The sequence below is a fragment of the Mustela erminea genome, chromosome 4, assembly GCF_009829155.1.
Source record: "Mustela erminea isolate mMusErm1 chromosome 4, mMusErm1.Pri, whole genome shotgun sequence".
Lineage (NCBI taxonomy): Eukaryota > Metazoa > Chordata > Mammalia > Carnivora > Mustelidae > Mustela > Mustela erminea.
This window is the reverse complement of record NC_045617.1, coordinates 66832577-66851056: the sequence shown is the minus strand read 5'-3', so window position 1 is coordinate 66851056 and position 18480 is coordinate 66832577. Positions and strand designations below refer to the sequence as shown.

The 18480-nt window shown below is 39.7% G+C and overlaps 1 long non-coding RNA gene across 1 annotated transcript in view; it reads right to left on the bottom strand.

Moving 5' to 3' along the window:
- LOC116587771 overlaps nucleotides 1-18480 on the bottom strand; it is a 44536-nt gene that overhangs the window by 18806 nt on the left and 7250 nt on the right. The window contains exons 2-3 of the long non-coding RNA XR_004284634.1: nucleotides 18091-18200; nucleotides 11367-11802 (exon numbers count right to left, since the gene is read on the bottom strand). This is a non-coding gene — a long non-coding RNA (uncharacterized LOC116587771). The remainder of the gene's footprint in view (nucleotides 1-11366; nucleotides 11803-18090; nucleotides 18201-18480) is intronic.

The window sequence follows — 18480 nt, the reverse complement described above, 5'->3', positions numbered from 1 at the left end:
GAAGAAAGGAATGTTAGAATTTCAAGAGGTGAAAGGAAATGATAACAATGACCCATTTCTTATTAAAAAAAAAAAAAACTCGAATTTGTATATCATCCATTTACAAGGGTACATGAGAACGTGTATACTCAGTTAAAAGAACAATAATAAAAAACACCCAAGCACCCATCATCAGCATAAGTAATAAGAGCACATGGCCAATGTGGATGACATATTCCCCGTATAGATGACAGGTTCCCCCTTGATCACATAATTCTCTCTCACTTCTTTCTTCCAAAAAACAATAATCCTGAATTTTCTGTTAGCTGTTCCTTCCTATTCTTTATAGTTTCATCACCTCTGTATGAATTCTTATATTGTTTAATTTTACCTACTTTTGACCATTGTATAGATGGAATCATATTCTCCTATGACTTGTTCTTGCTCAATATTATGTTCTTTGAGATTCTTATAAGTAACTGCTACTTGTAGCTAGTAGCTAATTTATTTATAGACTACCTACTCTCTGTTATCCATTCTATTCTTAAGGGCCCTCCTCTTTCTTTATAAATTAGAGAAAATTTAAACGTTTGCACCATTTTAAATGGGAGAAAATTTAAAATTTGGTGTCTTCCAGGGAAGACATTAAAATGAACACAAAACAAAACATAACAAAAACAAGAAATAAGAGGGAAGTGAAAGATACCTTGCTCTTTGTAGAACATTTGGGAACTTCAGTGCATCTCTCCTTGGAACTCTTTGTTCTGTGGAGTTTGACTTATCAGGTTCAACTTGATTTGCTGTGATATTTAAACTGTACTCTTTTGGGTGGTTTGTTTTTTTCAAACAACCAGTTTTTGCATGTGACTGAAGGTTTCTAGCTACCTTAAAGACTGCCCTTTTCCCCTTGCCCCCCTCTTACCAGTGAAGAACATTCTGCCCTTTTTTACTAACAGGTGTCAGATTACAGTTCGGGACATTTTTCACACATACCTTCTTGAGAGAATTTCCTCGCACACCCCAGGCTGCTGACAACAAGGAGCTTGGTTTTCTAATCCAGTTCTTCTGGACATAATATAAACCGATTGTGACAATTCTATGTTAATCATCTTCACTGGACTTTCATTCTTGAGTTTATTAATGATGCAATTTCATAAATGAAATAAGCCATTGTCCCCTTCATGTCTTGGGTCCGGCTGAGAGAGTGTTTCTATGTTTCAGTTGATACATGCATTCCTCTATCTACCCACGACAGCATGGCAGGAACAGCTACACTCAGTTTAGAGAGAGAAACTTAGCTGTTCCATCTCACTCTCTAATGAGTTTTCAAGAGTGTAAACAAAACAAATAAACAGAGTATAAACAACCCTCTATCTGATCTTTTCCTACAAAAAGAGACACAAAAATATTTCTTTAAAAGGTAGAACTTTTTTTTAAAGATTTTATTTCTTTATTTGAGAGAGAGAGAGAAAGAACAAGGAGGGGGCAGAAGGAGAAACAGGCTTTCCACTGAACAGGAAGCCCAATGCGGGGCTCGATCCCAGGACCCTGACATCATGACCTGAGCTGAAGGCAGACACTTAACCCACTGAGCCACCTAGGTGCCCCTGAGAGGAGGGACATCTTACTTCTCAAACATTCCTATAAGTTTCATTTCCTTTTTGTTGTATGTTTCATGGACAGGTTTCAATTCTGAATAATTAGTATCTATTCTGAATAATTAGTATCTGTTAGTATCTCATGAGAACCACCTGAATTGCAAAAACTCATTTTTAAGTTTCTCTGCTTAAAGCGATCAGTTCCATAAATTATACATCTGTTAGTTGATATGTATTTTCCAATAGGTAGTCTGAAGCAGCCCCACATGAACACTCATTTTCACATTAAAAGTAGAAGAAGCCTGAGAGCCTGATCTTCTAGGGGTTTTCCCCCCACTCTTTTTAAGTCCTTTTTTTTTTCTTGCCTAGAGGAAAATACTCTTCTTTTGAAAATCATACTTATTCCTGATAAGAAGCTTTATTTCTATCTTCAGAAACATCATTTTAGATTTGTATAATCAGTTCGGCAAACTGCTCCTTAAAATGATAAATAAGTATCAAATTAAACTTGCAATTAAAGTTTACTAAAAATATAGGTTGCTGTAATTTTGTTGGTGATAGAAGTACAGAAGTAGAAATGATTAATGATGATTACTAATTACGCAGCTGTGTTCAGAGCATATAAGTCTACAGAACCATGGTTTAACACTAAATAAGGGCTTCATCCTATGAGAAACCTCTGTAGACAGTATCTAAATGCAGCTCATTTCTAGTCAGTACTTAAACACCCCCACCTCCTCCTATGGCTGAGCTTGATAAAGAGCACCAGAAAAATAGAGTCCTGGGATGACCATCTTGGCTCTTCTTTCTCTTGTTGCTGCTTTTTTGTTAACTATTAGATCTGAGCTTAAAATAATGCCATCAATGTGAGAAAGTATCAGATATTAATAATGGTGAAGCAACGATCATCTTGTTCAAACTCTGACTTCTCTCTTTCCTAAATCTTGGATAATCTAGTATTTTACATGAAAAATGGTTTATTGATGAGCTTAATGGAAGTCAACTATAGAATAAAACCACTAAATATTTAACTTATAGACCAGTGAGCCAGGTTTGGTCACTTCATCTGTAACCTTAGAATAAGGAAATCTACAAATTGGGTTTTTTAAAAAGACAATTCTAACCCTATACTTTTTTTTTGATTAACACAAAAATCACATTTTTCCCTTTTCTGTTCTTCACTGCTGCAGAAAAATCATTATTTTAGGAAACACAATTTTATAAATAAAACAAACTACAATGATCAATAAATGTTATATGACATTGGGGTCTCCTGGGTGGCTCAGTCAGTAAAGTATCCAACTCGTGATTTCAGCTTGAGTCATGATCTCATGGGTCATGAGATCAAGTCCCACCTTGAGCCCCATATTTGACGCAGTCAGCTTGAGATTCTCTCTCTCCTTCTGCCCGTCCCCCCATGTGCTCTTTCTCTCTCTCTCTCTCTTTCAGATAAGTAAACAAATCTTTTTTTAAAAAGTGATATGAAATTGAAAATCTCAAACCTAGTTCTCATATCCTGGTAATGTGTTATTTTCAGTACCCAATATATGAGCAAACAAACAAAATTAAACTTAAAAAAGAGAGAAAGAGAATGAAATGGAGAAAGCAAAAGGAGAGAGGAAGACAAAAAGAGAGAAAAAGAGGGAGAAAGAAAAGGACCAAAAGAAATAGAAGAGGATGTTTTTGCTTTTAGTGAATGGGAAACAGGGGATACAGGCAAGGGAAGAAAATGAAAATAGTTGTGGAGGAAAAAGGATATGGAAATATGGAACCAGTTGTCACCTCTTAAGCGTAGCTACTGAGATACCACAATGTGGTTGCAGATTTGTAGGAATGTAACCTGACTGTTGAATCAGTCAGGTATGTAACCTGTCCTTCAGAGGTGGCTCGGTGTGATGAAATAGACTGAAAAAAAGAAAAAGGATAGATGCCTCTGTTGGAAACTACTTCCACCACTTAAGTGCAGTGTGATCTTGGCCATGTTGCATAACTCGTTTACTCTTCTTTCCTCCTCTGAGAAATGGTGATGAGTATCCATCCACCCTACCCTCCTCATTGGGTTCTCTGAAAACTCAATGAGATCATTTTTGTGTAAAAGCTTTTTGAAAGCTGTAAAGCACCAAAGTAACATATAACATTTGACCACAAGTAAACTGCATGCCCTTCTTGGGCCTGGCAGTCCCAAGTCAAACACAAAAGGAAATGGAGGAGATGGGTCACACTATTTTTAAGAAAAATGCAGCTTATAGCCAGATGTTTGCAACCACCTCTGAGATTATCTGAGTGCTTAATATTAACCAACAGGGCGTAAGCAATTTTATTGTAGTCTCATAATCCTAAAAATCGACAGACTTTTTTCTGATAAAGTGGTTCAACAAAGATGTGTTAGGGGAAGGAAACACTTACAAGCGACCTCGGATTTTTGGCTCCCCATTACAAAGCACTGGGAGATGCCTGCAGGGAGCAAAGCTCAAGAGGGACCTGCATCTGTCTTCTCTGCCTTGTCCTGAGTGACACAGAGCAAACCACAGAGCTGGAGAAACAGCATCAATCCAGAGAGAAATGTCTCTGACAGCTCCTCCTGTGACACCAGGCCAAGTAGTCTGCTCAGAGTCATATAGTTAGTAATGGTGGATTCGCATGGTTAGGACAAGGACTGATGGACCTAGAAGCAGAATTGCTGATACACAGCCTCTCCCTTTGGACAGCAGCTCAGACTTCAGGGCCTCCAGAAGGGAGAGAGACATTTGGAAACAGATTTGACGAAAGGTTTTTCCCCTTCAACTGCTCAGGATGTGGTACTGAATTTTGAACGATTAAAAAAGGAAGAAGAATTTATTGCTTATGCTCTCAGGGCCCTCTAGGGCTTATCAAAAGTTTTATCACATTTTTCTAAAATACAGCCCTAATCCAAAAGCTTTGTTTGTGCACGGATATGTCCAGTCCATGGGTGGAGAATTTCCATAATTCTTTCCATTCTGTACTCTGTCCCTCCCTCCTTTGTCCAGTTGTTTGGGGTCTCTGTCCATTCTGATCCAAACATGCTTTCATTGTAAGGGTCAACTTTACTTGAGATTTTAAAGCCTCAAAGACCAAAATGGTGGGGGGAAAAAAAGTCAGAACTCTTTTGGGATAGGACCAAATATTTGCTAAATGTCTATATAAACAGCAAATGTAGCTCTTTCCCTGTTCCATCAAACACCCAATTGTATTTGTTAAATAATTCTTCAGCCAATACTATGTCAAAGACACCACATAGCTATGTTTTTAATCCTTCAACTCAGCAAATTAGCTGGGATGACCAATTTTGACCGCCACTACAACAGTAACATTGTGCACTTAAATATCTTTCCCACTTCTGGTTTTTCCTGGCTCCTGTGTCAGAGACAGGTGTTGACAGTTATTGTGTGATGGGAATTTTTAGAAACACCAGCGCTGTTGGTGTTTCTAAAACACCAACAATATCCTCATCAAGAAGTCATAAATTTGCTTGAGTTAAGGAAGGGCAATTTGAAAACCTTCTTTCCCTTTGTCTCATTTGTATTTTCTCTTCCTTCAGCTCTCATCTGTCATGAATTATGTCCTGTAAGTCCCTGCAAACCAGCCATGTCACACACACTCACACATACACATTCCTTCCTTGCATAGAGCAATTGTCTTACCATTTTCTGAGAGAAAATCATAGATTCCTATGGTCAGAGACAAAAGTTGATGTCAGCTGTCTTTTAGACCATAGACTTCCAAAACAAAAGAAGAAGAAAGCTATCTGTACAAAACACATGTGCAAATTGAGATGGTCAATTCTCTCCTCTCCAGGAAGAGCCCATTCTGGAACCACAATGGTCATTCACCAGCACCAGTTTGACCAGCATTCCAGGCATCCAAGAGAGCAAATTCTGAGACTTTCTTTTCATTAAAATGTGAAAGCATATTACACTGCGCTGGCCTGAAGCACACTTTTTAACTTAAAAGCAAATTCTAATTCTTTGAAGTCGAAACATTAAAAAACAAAACAAAACCCTCAAACCAAAACAAACTTTAGTCTCTCTGGAAAAGCAATTGATGAAAAAAAAAAAATACCTTCTAACTGAGAATATATTTTCACACTGTTAAGCATTTATTTATTAAAAAATAATATATGTTTCTGAAAAGAGCTGTCTTTTGATAATCTCCCCAAGACCAGAGAACACACAGATATTCCATGGAATCAAGGCCTTATAGGTGAAAAGAACTATTTTGTTAGATTAATTCTTCAGGAAAGAAGATCATGCCTTGAACTTTTTTTTTTTTAATTGATTCTCTACCCTATAATGATCTACTATAACAATCTACTATACGTTGTATTTGTGGTGACTTTGTAGTGTGTCACCTTGGCTAGGATGAACTACCTTTCCCAGAATTCCTGGTCCAGTATGTTTCTGGTTAAGGTGGACTATAGGAAAGATTGTTATGGAAGATGGGGAGGGCAGAATGGGGCAGCAGCCATGCCTTAGCTCACCTACACTGTTGCTTATCTCACCACAGGATCCTCCATCAGCTTCTCAGATTCCTGCACTCAGGTAGCAGGCAGTAGCAACAGCTCTAGACACAATGATAAGACATAGCGTGGCTGAGATAAGGGAAATAAATCCCATATAAACCAGGGACCTGCAACCTCAGTGAAATGTCTAGGGTTCCAATTGCAGTTATGTTGAGGTACCCTTTCTGACCCATTTACTGAGCGACCCAAAAGCTATTAATCATGAGTGTGGTGCAGAATAAGAGAAAGCTCTATGTGAAGTCCAGACCACTCTACAAACAGCTCTGCCACTTGGACCATATCATCCAGAAGATTCAATGGTACTTGAAATGTCTAGATAGGGATGCATTTTAGAGCCTTTTTCAGACTCCTATAGGGAGATCACAGTATAAATTCTTAGGATTTTGGAATAAAGCTCTGCATCTTCTGTGGACAACTATTCTTTTTTTATGAAATAGCTTTTCTTTTTCTACCGGGCCATAGTAGAAATTCAGTGCTTAGCAACGGCTCACCAAGTTACCAAGTGTGTGACCTAAGCTGCCTATTACTAGGTATTTTCTGACTGACCAAGCCATAAAGTTAAGCATGTGCAGAAGTACTTCATTCTCAAAGGGGGGTGATAAATACGAAATCAGGCTTGAACAGAACCTGAAGGCACAAGCATGTTGCATGAGTAAGTGGTCCCACCACCCATGACTCCTATTCTTGATTGTCTTCTCTCTCTTAACCTGCATCTGTGACCTCTTGGGGAGCTCCTGCGACCAAGTGATGAAGGAAGAAAAAACTCAGGCCTAGTCTGCACATGATTCGGCAAAAGAGGCCAGAAGTCACCTAACAGTGGACAGCTGAAAAGAAAATGTTCAAGTGAAGCATGGCAGCCCCACTCTGAGATGGCCCTGTAGGACAGGGGTGACGGACAAAACTCCTAGTGTATTTCAGTGTATGGAACTTTTAGCTGACACCTGATTGTCCATTTTGCTGGGAAGGAGATGTTTCCAGAAGTACAAGTCTACACTAATTCATGGGTCATAGCTAATACTTAGCTAGAAGGTCAGAGATTTGGAAGGAACACACTGAAAAATTGGTAACAAAGAGACCTAAAGGAAAGAGAGATTGACAGACCTCTCTAAATCGGCATGGCCTGTGATAATATTTGTGTTCTATGTGATTATTCACCAAAGACTAAACTCAGCAGAGGAATATTTGGATAGGATGTACCATTCTTTGGACATCAGTCAGCCTCCTTCTCCAGCAACTCTTGTCATTGCCCAATTGGTCCATGAATAAAGTGACAATGGTGGCAAAGATGGAAGTTATACATGGGCTCAGCAACATACTTTTCTGCTTACCAAGGTCCACCTGGCTACGGCCACCGTGCAGTGCTCCATCTGCAAACTGCAGAAATCAATATTGAGCCCCTGACATGGCACCATTCCCAGCTATCAGCTAGCCACCTATTGGCAGGTTGATAACATTAGATCAGATCACTTCCATCACAGAACAGACATGCTTTGTTCTTACTGGAATAAACACTAACTCTGGACACAGTTACGCCTTGCTTGTGCACAGTGCATCTGCCTGAGGAACTTACTTTACATTAAATGAAATACAGCAATTGGCTCATGCAGTTTACTGGTCTTACCAGGACTCCCATCAGTCAAAAGATGCTGGCTTGATAGCTTGGCAGAATGGCCTAGGATGTCTAGGATGCAAAGTATGCTCTAAATCATCATCTGATATATATTTCTTTTTCTCCTGTGTCCAAGATTCGTGGGTCTGGGACCAAAGGGTGTTATAGGAAAGGGTCCTCTCACTGTTATCACTAACGACCCACTAAATTTTTGTTTCCCATCCTTAAGATATCAGACTCTGCTGGTCTAGAAGTCTTAGTTCCAAAAGGAGGAATATTCCCACCAGGGGACCCAAAGATGATTCTAGTGAACTGGTATGTCCCTGGACACTTTAACACATGCCACTGAATTAACAGACAAAGAAGGGAGTGATTGAACTCACTCAGGCTTCCTTGCACAGAGGCAAGGGAGAGTGTGTCTCTGATGTTAAAAATCTTCTGGGTTATCTCCCCGTACTCCCATATCCTGTATTAAGCTAAAAAGGACGGTTAATGACCCACACCCTTCAGGAATAAAGATTTGGTTCACCCCACCAGGCAAGAATCCACAACTAGCTGAGGTCTTTGCCAAAGACAAAGGGAATATGGAATGAGTACTGGAAGGAAGCAGTTATAAATACCATCTATGACCACATGACGATTTGCAGATATAAGTATTATAAGTTTTGAGTGTTTCTTCTTCATTATGATGTGACTATATATATGTATATATATAAAAACATATTTTTGCATATATATTTAACCAGTTATTTTTTATGTTTGTCTTTTCTCATCCCCTGACTATCTAACATGTGTTAAAAGTAGTTAACTTAATTATCTCAGTATATAAGTTATAGGATAGCAAAGGAGAAATGTGAATCTGTTAGAATCACACTAAGAATAAACATCACCTCAAGTCAGAAAAGAACTTTATATCCTCTTCTGAGGAAAAGTGATGTATTTTTGGTTGGACCTGGGATAGGTGCATCAGGTACAGATGCACACACACACAGATACTCACTCACACACATACCCTAGTGTTTCTGCTTCTGTCATCGAACCCTGATTAATATCATATTTAGGTTAAATTTTAAAAGGTTACATTCTTTTAAAAAAGAGTTTTATTCAGATGTAATTGACATATAATAAAGTGCACATATTTAAATTGTACATTTTGATAAATGGTAATATATACATATACCCATGACACCATTACTACACTCAAGTAAATAAAATACTCATAACCTTCAAAATTCACTTCTCTTTCTAACTCTCCCTTCCTACCTCTCCTTTCCCAACTCCCCAGCTAACCACTGATGTGCTTTCTCTGACTTAAGATTAGTTCTCATTTTCTAGAGTTTTATGTAAATGGAATCAGACAGTATATGCTCTTTTTTTGTCTGGCCTATTGTACTCAGCACAATTATTTCGAGATTCATCTACGTTGTTATGTTCGTTCTAAAATAGTTTAATCTAAAAAGTTAAATTCTTAATGAAGGGATTGTTAGAACAGGTTAATCACCGGCATTTAGATGCAGTGTGACTAGGCATAATTCAGAGAAACAGAAATCCAGGCAATCAGAGATTATATGCTGGGAGCCTGTCCTAGTAGCTAGAGGATGGAGAGATAGTGTCATCATGCCAGCCTTGCTGCTAGGTAGACAGCATGAGCTTCTTTGGAAAGGGCTTTGAAAGGCTGGATTCTGCATCAAACAGAAATCTTGGCCAGTGGAGTAGGGCTGGACAGCACCATCTCCAAATGTTGTCCAGGAGACTAGGGAGGGAATAGAATGCCCACTGAGTTTTGAGTGTTGCATCTTTGGAGAAAAACATGAATGACATCCCCCTGAATAAAGATGAGTCATTCTTGTTCTTACCTTTCTTCAGTACCATCAACAAATGAATTCAGCAGTCCTTAGGCTCCTCTCACCTAGTTTTGCTCTAGCCCCACTTTTTCTCACAGATAAGCCAAGAGTGACAGATTGCTCCACAGGGTCCCTTAAAGTCTCCAAATATGAGTCATGGAAAACAACATAATGTAGCAGGCATTTGACTGAAAAGCAAGAGATCTGGATTTTAACCCAGATCTGGCACTTACTTATTAGGATGGGACTGTGAATAAATTAGATTCTCAGAGTCTTGTTTCCTCAGCTGTCAATGGAAGGAGCTAGACTATGTGATCCTGAAAAATCTCTTTATTTGATGCATCTCAGAGTGGAATAATGAAGTCCTAGAGGATTAACAGGTGTGGTCATGACAAGAACCACGTAGACAACTTGAATGAAACCCCCATTTGTAAATGTAGGCACCACTGCCTAAGCAGCCAGCCACCTATTGTCTGTCAGTACATCCATCCATCATCTATCTATCCAACAAGTGTCTAGTGAACACTAATATATTTAAGACATTGTGCTTAGCAAAGGAGACAAGAAGAGGGATATGACCTAGCTCCTGTCTTCAAGATGCTCACAGTTCACTCAGAGAAAACAAATCTATACATAATCACAACATTTGGTAATTTTAATAATGAATATATTAAGAGCAGAAATGGTGTTTTGGTTTTACCTTGATCCTCAGGATCTTGCACAGAATAAGAGGAGAATAGTTGGGGTTTTTTTGTTGAAGTAATTGATTATGAGGACATTTAGGGCAAAGGCCATTTCAGAATGTACTCCATGAAGATATAAAAGGAAAAATTATAAATGTTCATCTCAAGCACTCTTCCTTTGGGAAACTCACAGTCACCCTTTTTGCTCGGCATGTCTTACTGCCAGCTATATATATCTTGTATGTACTGATTACTGTAACAAACCTTTAGAAAGAGAGGAAAGAGAACAAAACCCAATTCTACTCTCCATATAGCTAGACAGGTAACCATCCATTTTTTCTATTAGAAAAGACCTAGGGGCATCTGGGTGGCTCAGTCAGTTGGGCATCAGACTTGGTTTCAACTCAGGTCATGATCTCATGGTCCTGGGATTGAGCCCCTTGTTGGGCTCCACATACGGTGGAGAATCTGCTAGAGATGATTTCCCTCTCTCCTCCCTCTGCCCACTGCCCACTCTCTCTCTTTCTCTGTAAAATAAATAAATAAATAAACCTTTAAAAAAACAGAAAGAAATAAAGACCTAAACTAGGAAGCCATGAACTTTCTAAGGAAAGGAAACATCTCAAATTGGCCAAACTTAGTTCATTCAATTTATTAACTTGTACTCTTAAATATAAATATGAGGATGTTAAACCTGAGGTTCATCCTCATAAAACAAGTACGTATTTCTGAGGTTCGTAGCATACACACTAAAACATTTACTTCACATCCAAGTTGTCCAGAGATGATTTTAAGTGAATACATTTCTGTTTTCAGAACAATTCTCCTTTATTCTCTTCTATTTTACCATAATCAAACAGCTTAAGCGAATTGATGAATAAAGAAGGAAGAATGTGTAACAACAGAGAAACCCTGACCATCACTTCTAGTTCACACTGTGGAAGATACTAGTAAGTAGATGGCATGTGCATATTTTAACTTTATAGATTTAGCTCCCTAGCCAACCTGGGTGCAGCTCCATCCTCCAGCTGACTTCCCCACAGCCAGCAATCTGGGTCATGTGGCTGGCTGACCACCCCCTCCTCCAACCGCCCCTCCCCCCACACCACCTACCTCCACTCCCTGACATGCCATCAGATCCCACCCCAAGGAGCCAGTCGTCCTGTGAAACAATGAGCAATTCTTATAAGACACACTGGAGCTCTGTTACTGTGTCACAGGAAGGCTTGATAAGATCTCCCAGCCACAGCATTCTTTTGTGTCAGCAGACACAAGTGGGATGTTCCTTCTGTAGCTCTTACTGAGCGAGAGGAAGCAGCCTGGGAAGCACAATGTTCATTGAAATCGGCTTTCATCTGAGGAATCCCAGAGTGGCTCCCGCTCCACGATGGGCATTCTGTCTGCAGCTGAGCTCTCCTGATGCATTTCCGTTGTTTGTTCTGAGGGGAAGGCAGCACCTTTATGAGACTCCCTCTTTTACTAGGTAAAGGGCATCACATTGTGCCGGGCAAAGCATTCTGTGTCAGGATGTCTCCAGTGAGTCTGGGGCCTAGAGGGAACATTAAAAATAAAATAAAAAACAGTTCACGTCTCCCCCAGTCCTGACTCACTGATGAAGCACCAGCTACATTAGGGGAGGGACACAGTGGCGCCCAGATGACCCTTGCCGCACGTGCAGCTGTCTTTAGGAGCAGGAAGTATTGTTTTTCTTATCCCAGTGGTCACAATGCTACAGGCCATAAACAGTGGTACTTACCTATGGCTCTGAGTGCTAGGGGCCCTCTAGAGCTGCCCAGAAGCAAGCCAGGCTCTGTTATCTATTGTATCTATTAAATTTCAAAGCAATTCTGACTCTCAATGGACAAACATGGAGAGGAAGAAATAATCCACAGTCAAATCATGGGTAAGAAGTCTCTCCATCTCATTGTTTTATAATTTAGCAATTCACTTTCTTTTCAGAGAAAAACATTCTGACTCTAAGAGTCTTCCGATTATTAAGAGGTCTAAATCAGTACATGGTCAAACAGGTCAACCAGCGTTAGGCTAACTTTTCTTCATCTATCATGGCCCTTCCTTCTCTGCTCCACCCCATCTGGACTAACCATCCATGCAAAGGAATATAAAAGAATGAGCTCTCAATACAGATGGCACCTTGGACTCTGCATATACTTTTTTCTTTCAACTCTCAAAATTAGCTGCTGGCAAAGTTAGGAAGGCATTGTCTATCTCGGCAGTGGAGGGTGTCAGCAGAGAGACACTACAAGGTAGGAAACCCTGGAACCTCATAAAGACCTGGCAACAGAACATGAAGGAGAAGCGACCTGTGAGGTTCCTGGCCCAAGCCCTCTTCATTAGGCTGGGTCCCTAGACACGTGGACTGATGATCAGTCTCCAATCTGAGCAGCAAGGCTGGCTTTTCTCATCCCCAGAAGCCTAAAGTCATATATGTCGGTGTGTTTGTGTGAAGGTAGGTATGACAGATGTATAAGGAGATAATGACACTGAAGAACTTGAAAAACACGGGAGATGTTTCTTGGAATCAATCCAGTGTACTTGTTCTAGTCTGAGAAGAACAGACGTCAATCTTGTAAGTGATGCAGGATGTGGACGAAAATGACAACTGAAGGCAATTAACTTTTCTCTGGAAGGAAAGATTTCAAAAAGTCCTAAGAAATTAAAATTCTGGCTAAACCCCACGAAAAGGATCCAAAAGTGTTTTCTGATTGGATTTTCTTAGCTGAGCAAATAATAGAACTCTCAAATACCTGGAAATTTTGTTGTGTCTTCTGTTGGATATTTTTATGAAAGGATTTGCCTAAGTTTCTGGTGACTTTCCCCTACCTCTTACACTAGTAGCTCATCTATGATTGGGATAGGCTTCTAGAAAAGAGAATTTATATTAGGGATTGGCTTTGGATAGAAAGGATCCATGAAACTCTCTTCCTCAATCATCCTCTTCCCCCAACTACAGTTAAAAAAGTAAAATTAAATTAAATGATAAAATAAAATGGACCGAGGCTTTGTAAATGGGATCCCAGCATCTGCAGGAGATTCTGGGGGTCCTTCTAATTTTAAGAATCTATGACTTTAAAAACTCTAGAAATATAATGCTAATGCATATAAGTTATTATTCTATTTCTTTATTTATTTAGATTGATTAATTTTTTTTTTTTTAAAGAGAGACAGTGATAAGGGAGAGGGAAGAAGGGGCAAAGGGAGAGGGAGAGAGAGAATCTTAAGCAGAGTCCACACTGAGACTGCCACATGTTTTGGGGCTCAATCTCACAACCCTGAGATCATGACCTGAGTTAAAATCAAGAGTCAGATGTTTAACTGATGGAGCTACCAAGGTACCCCAACAGATGCATATAATTTCTATATATATATTGGTGATATCTGGGTGAAAGCCACATAAATAATATCCAGAAAAGAAAGATATCACATATTAGATTAGAATACATCTAATTCAGTTATATATATAATATATATATGTATATATTATATATATATAAATACCTGGTGTGTGCCCAAGACTACAGAACTTGCAGCAAATGAAAAACATATTGCAATGTGGTCTGAAGGCTATCACAAACAGATGATTTCACTGTAATATAGTATTTACGGAGTAGAGTGACAGCCAAGAGACCCTGTGGCTTTTTTTTTTTTTTTTTAAAGATTTTATTTTTTTATTTGACAGAGAGAGATCACAAGTAGGCATAGAGGCAGGCAGAGAGAGAGAGAGAGGAGGAATCAGGCTCCCTGCTGAGCAGAGTGCTCGATGCGGGACTCGATCCCAGGACCCTGAGATCATGACCTGAGCCGAAGGCAGCGGCTTAACCCACTGAGCCACCCAGGTGCCCTCTTAATTCACCTTGTGAAGGAACAGGAAGGGCTTCTAGATGGGGTAGTGCCAAAGATGATACTTAGAGCTTGAAGAGTAATTATCTAGGTGAAGAAGATAGGGAAGAAGATTCTAGACAGGAAGATTCACATGAAGCAAGTAAAGGGGCCTGAGACATAGGGCACCTTCGAAGAACTACAAGTAGCTTTTATTTCTGAACTGTTCAGAGTAAGGCAGGTAAGGGCAGGGCATGTTGGTGGGGGCCAGGCATGAAGTTCATCTGTCCAGAAACTTTAAACCTTCTGTTAGGACACAGATGAAAGAAACCAGAACAGAATTTACACCTTAGCACTTTCTGATACTAAGACTCAAGGAATTATCGTGAGGTTGGATATCAGAGAAACTGAAAAGGCAAAACAGAGGTTATGGTGACATCAAAAGATTTACTTTAAGGTCAGAAAAGGCCACTAGAGTTGAAAGCGGGGATAAAACATGATTGACATTTGGGTCAGTTGGTTCTGGCCGTTTCGGAGTTATTCATTCATTTATTCATTCATTCGCTCATTCATTCATTCATTCATTCTTTTTATTTTAGAGAGAGAAAGAATCCCAAAGACTCCCTGCTAAATGCGGAGCCCAACACTGGGCTGGATGTCACAACCCTAAGATCACAACCTGAGCTGAAATCAAGTCAACTGACTGAGCCACCTAGGCACCCTGCCTAGCAGAATTTCAAAGAGCATTAGCATTGCTACTTTCTCTCTCTCTCTCTCTCTCTCTCTCTCTCTCTTTTTTTTTTCCCTTAGCAGCAACCTGCAGGATATCTACAAAGGCCTGTGTCCTGACTTGTCATGCCATGCACCTAAGAATAAATGAAAATGAAGTCAAAGTGGAAGAATAAAGGGCAAGGGAGAGAATCAAACTGCAGGATATGTGTAAAATGCTTTTAGTGACCTCAAATTATGGGATTAAAAATGGAATGAAAAGGAAATGTTTTGAAAGTAAGTGATCGAACACAAGCATTTGAACTTGCTCTCTAGGAAGTAATAATAGCAAACTGCACTTAAGCTTCTGTGTATTTAGAAAATCCGAAACAAGGAGGAATTTTGGGACCATTCTTTGGTTGGAAGCTGCTATTACCAAGATAATTTCAGAAAAGACAAGAAAGACTTCCATTAAAACAATAAAGAGAAAAGTCCTCACGGCCTCGGAAGTGAAGGGGTTTGAGTTGTTCCTTTAGCATCTCACCTCCCCTTCCCTTTGTCCCAAACTCCATCCCTTAATGATAGGGCAAAACCCAGACAACTCTGGAGCAATGAGGGCCAGCTATATCATTGGCAGGGGCCAGAAGAAAATGAAAATGTAGAACTCTTTTTCAAAAAGCAGAAAATAACATGCTCCTAGAAGTATTAAAATGTGACACTTATCCCTTTCTTCCAGTCTTTTCTCTTGACTTGTCATGGTGTCTTTTTAATTTTTACTTAAATCATTATAAATAAAGAAAAAGTAAAAATTTTAATTATTAACATGAATTTTACCATTCATTTTTATATTGTAAAGCTAGTCTTAAATACAAATATAAAAGCCTTTAACTTGCATGTAGAATCATCAAAATCATACAATTTACACTTTACAGCTCATACATTACACTTTATAGCTCATACATTGCCTATGTATTTTATTCTTACCCCAGAAAGGCAAAAATGCTGCAGAATACTAACTCAGCTGTTTTTACTTCAACCTTCAGTGCAAGCACATTCTTACACTACCTTCAATGGGTAAAGAAGGACTAACAGGAAAGGTAACCATGATCACTCTCTTTCCTTTGGATCACGATTTCTAGCATATGTGATTGGCTAATACAGGGAAGTAACAGGAGTAAGGAAAGATAGGCTAGACTTCCTTAGTTATTTGTGTTTCTTAGAACTCCTTTATCTGCTATCGCATATGGAGCAAATTCCCTTTCAAAAAGAGAAAGGGACCTCTCAGGGTTGTCAGACTGCCCTTCCCCCACTCAGTCATAAACCTAATATATTGCTTTGATCTGCCCCACCTTACAGTGAACTCCTGTGCCTCATGGGTCCACCTGAGTCCTGTGCTCAGGGGCCACTGTGACCATTTTATGAGAATGGGGCAACAAGGAATCACAGCCATAATAAGATATGTATCTTATCTGTTCAAACGCATGTTTCATTGCCCTATTTAATGTCACTTAAAAGCCCGAGTTCAAGGATAAAATTATTAAGACTTTTAAGATGGCAGTAATGTGGTTTTGGAATATAGGTGAGGTTTGATGAAGTGAGATCCAGAGCCGATGACCAAGAAGGAATTCTTGAGACGTCTTTAGTGCAGAATGGTGGTTTTATTAAAGCATGGGAACAGGACCCCTGGACAGAAAGAGGTTACCCTGGGGTTGTGAGGAATGACTGATATCCTCAGGAGTTTGGGGAGGTAAGGAAAAGGGAGGTTTTAAAAGGATTTTCATATGTTAAAGAGGACTCCCAGGATATTGAAGCCCTTGCCATTGTCAAGTTAAGGTTGTTTTTCCCTCTAGCAAGACATTAACATAAAGATCATCGGATGCTTCCAGGAAGAATGTCACACATGTCCCATCTGGGAGGGGGGGAGGTGGGTGGAGAGGTTGCAGGATGTCAGCTTGTGCTTTATCCTCAGCTAGCCTTCTGCTCCCCCTCATCAACAGTAGCGGTGTCTAAACCAAGCCTGAGGTCCTCCTGATGAAGTTCTAGAACCTCGGTGAGGTTCGGTGGGCTGAGGTCCGGAGCCGATGACCAAGAAAGAATTCTTGAGACATCTTTGGTGCAAAATGATGGTTTATTAAAGCACAGGGACAGGACCCGTGGGCAGGAAGAGCTGCCACCCCGGGTTGTGAGGGATGGGGGATGACAGGTTATGTACCCTGCGGTTGGGGGAAGGTGAGGGGAAGGGAGGTTTGGAGAGGGGGGTGCAAGGCGCCAGCTTTTGCTTTGTCTTCAGCCAGCCCCGTGCTCCCTCATCACTCCTGTGAGCCCCTATAGACTTGCCTGCTCATGAAGCCAGCACCCCCGCAGCAATGGACTAATATTCCTAACTATTGTCTAAAGCAAATGCGTCTTCCCAATAATTATTTCTTATTTTAACTACAAAACTATTTCAGAAAGCCTTCTGGGATTAGTAAAGCTTTCTCGAGTTTATAACTCAGCCTCATAGAAACAAGGCAATAAGACTAATAACAGTGCAATTTATAACTCAACCTCATAGAAACGAAGGCAATAAGAGTAACCAATGGCAGGGAACCACAACTGTAGAAATCATTTAGTTGCCTGAGTCAAAGACTTTTTATTATATTAAAAATGAAGATGGAAATGATTTGAGCTAACATCCTAATGACTATTACGAATTTTAACCTCACTCACTAAAGATCCGGTAATGATGATCCATGTAGCTAGTCCATTGTCTACTTTGCATTTTGGGTAAGGGAAGTTCAAGCTCAAAGGGCTCCCTGGCCAACAGGGAGCAAGACAGAAAGGACAGTGCAAGAAGGAAGAGGTTAAAGGTTACCCTTGGATTCTTCAATGTGGGGTAAAAGACACTCAGCTGTTGGGGGCACTTGGGTGGTTCAGTTAGTTAAGCATCTGACTCTTGATCTCATCTTGGGTCTTGATCTCAGGATCTTGAATTCAAGCCCGGAGCTTGGAGCTTACTTAAAAACAAACAAACAAAAGGACACTAGGACACTGGAGGGCTTTTCGAGGGAATTACAGAGATATTTAAAGAGTGCTTCTTTTGCTTCCTTTGAATTTCAATGGGACCAATTTGAGAAACACTGCCTTGGAATGTGACTGGCTTTAAAGAAATTTCTTGGCAATAGTATCAATATAGCGTTTTTGTATATGTCAGCTTGCATTTATGACTTTGTAGATGTTAAAGTAGAAAGTCCTCAGGAAAGAGTTAATATTGAAGTATCCAGCATAAGGCATGCTGGACACATTTCCTTACCAGGAAAAAAAAGGAAGGCACACATCCAGGAACTCATAGAAGACTGCAGAGAATGTTGATTGGCAGTTTCAGCCTCTGCATCTGGAGAGTTTATTTATAGTTATTGGAATCTTGATAATCAGTGGTACAGGAGAAAAAGGAAAGAATAGATTATTGGAAACCATGCATCATTCACAAACTTTATTTTAAACAGTTGTTTAAACAGTTGATAGCTTTTCTATCAAAATTTCCACCCTACTACTTAACAAAGAGTCAATTTACAACTTAGTATTTAATTTCTTTTTATGTCATCTGCTGACCTGCTGGAATAAATGTCAAACACTGGGAAAGAGCATTGTTGAGTAGCCATAAGCAAATAAAAAAAAATGCATGAACTATTGCAATGAAAAA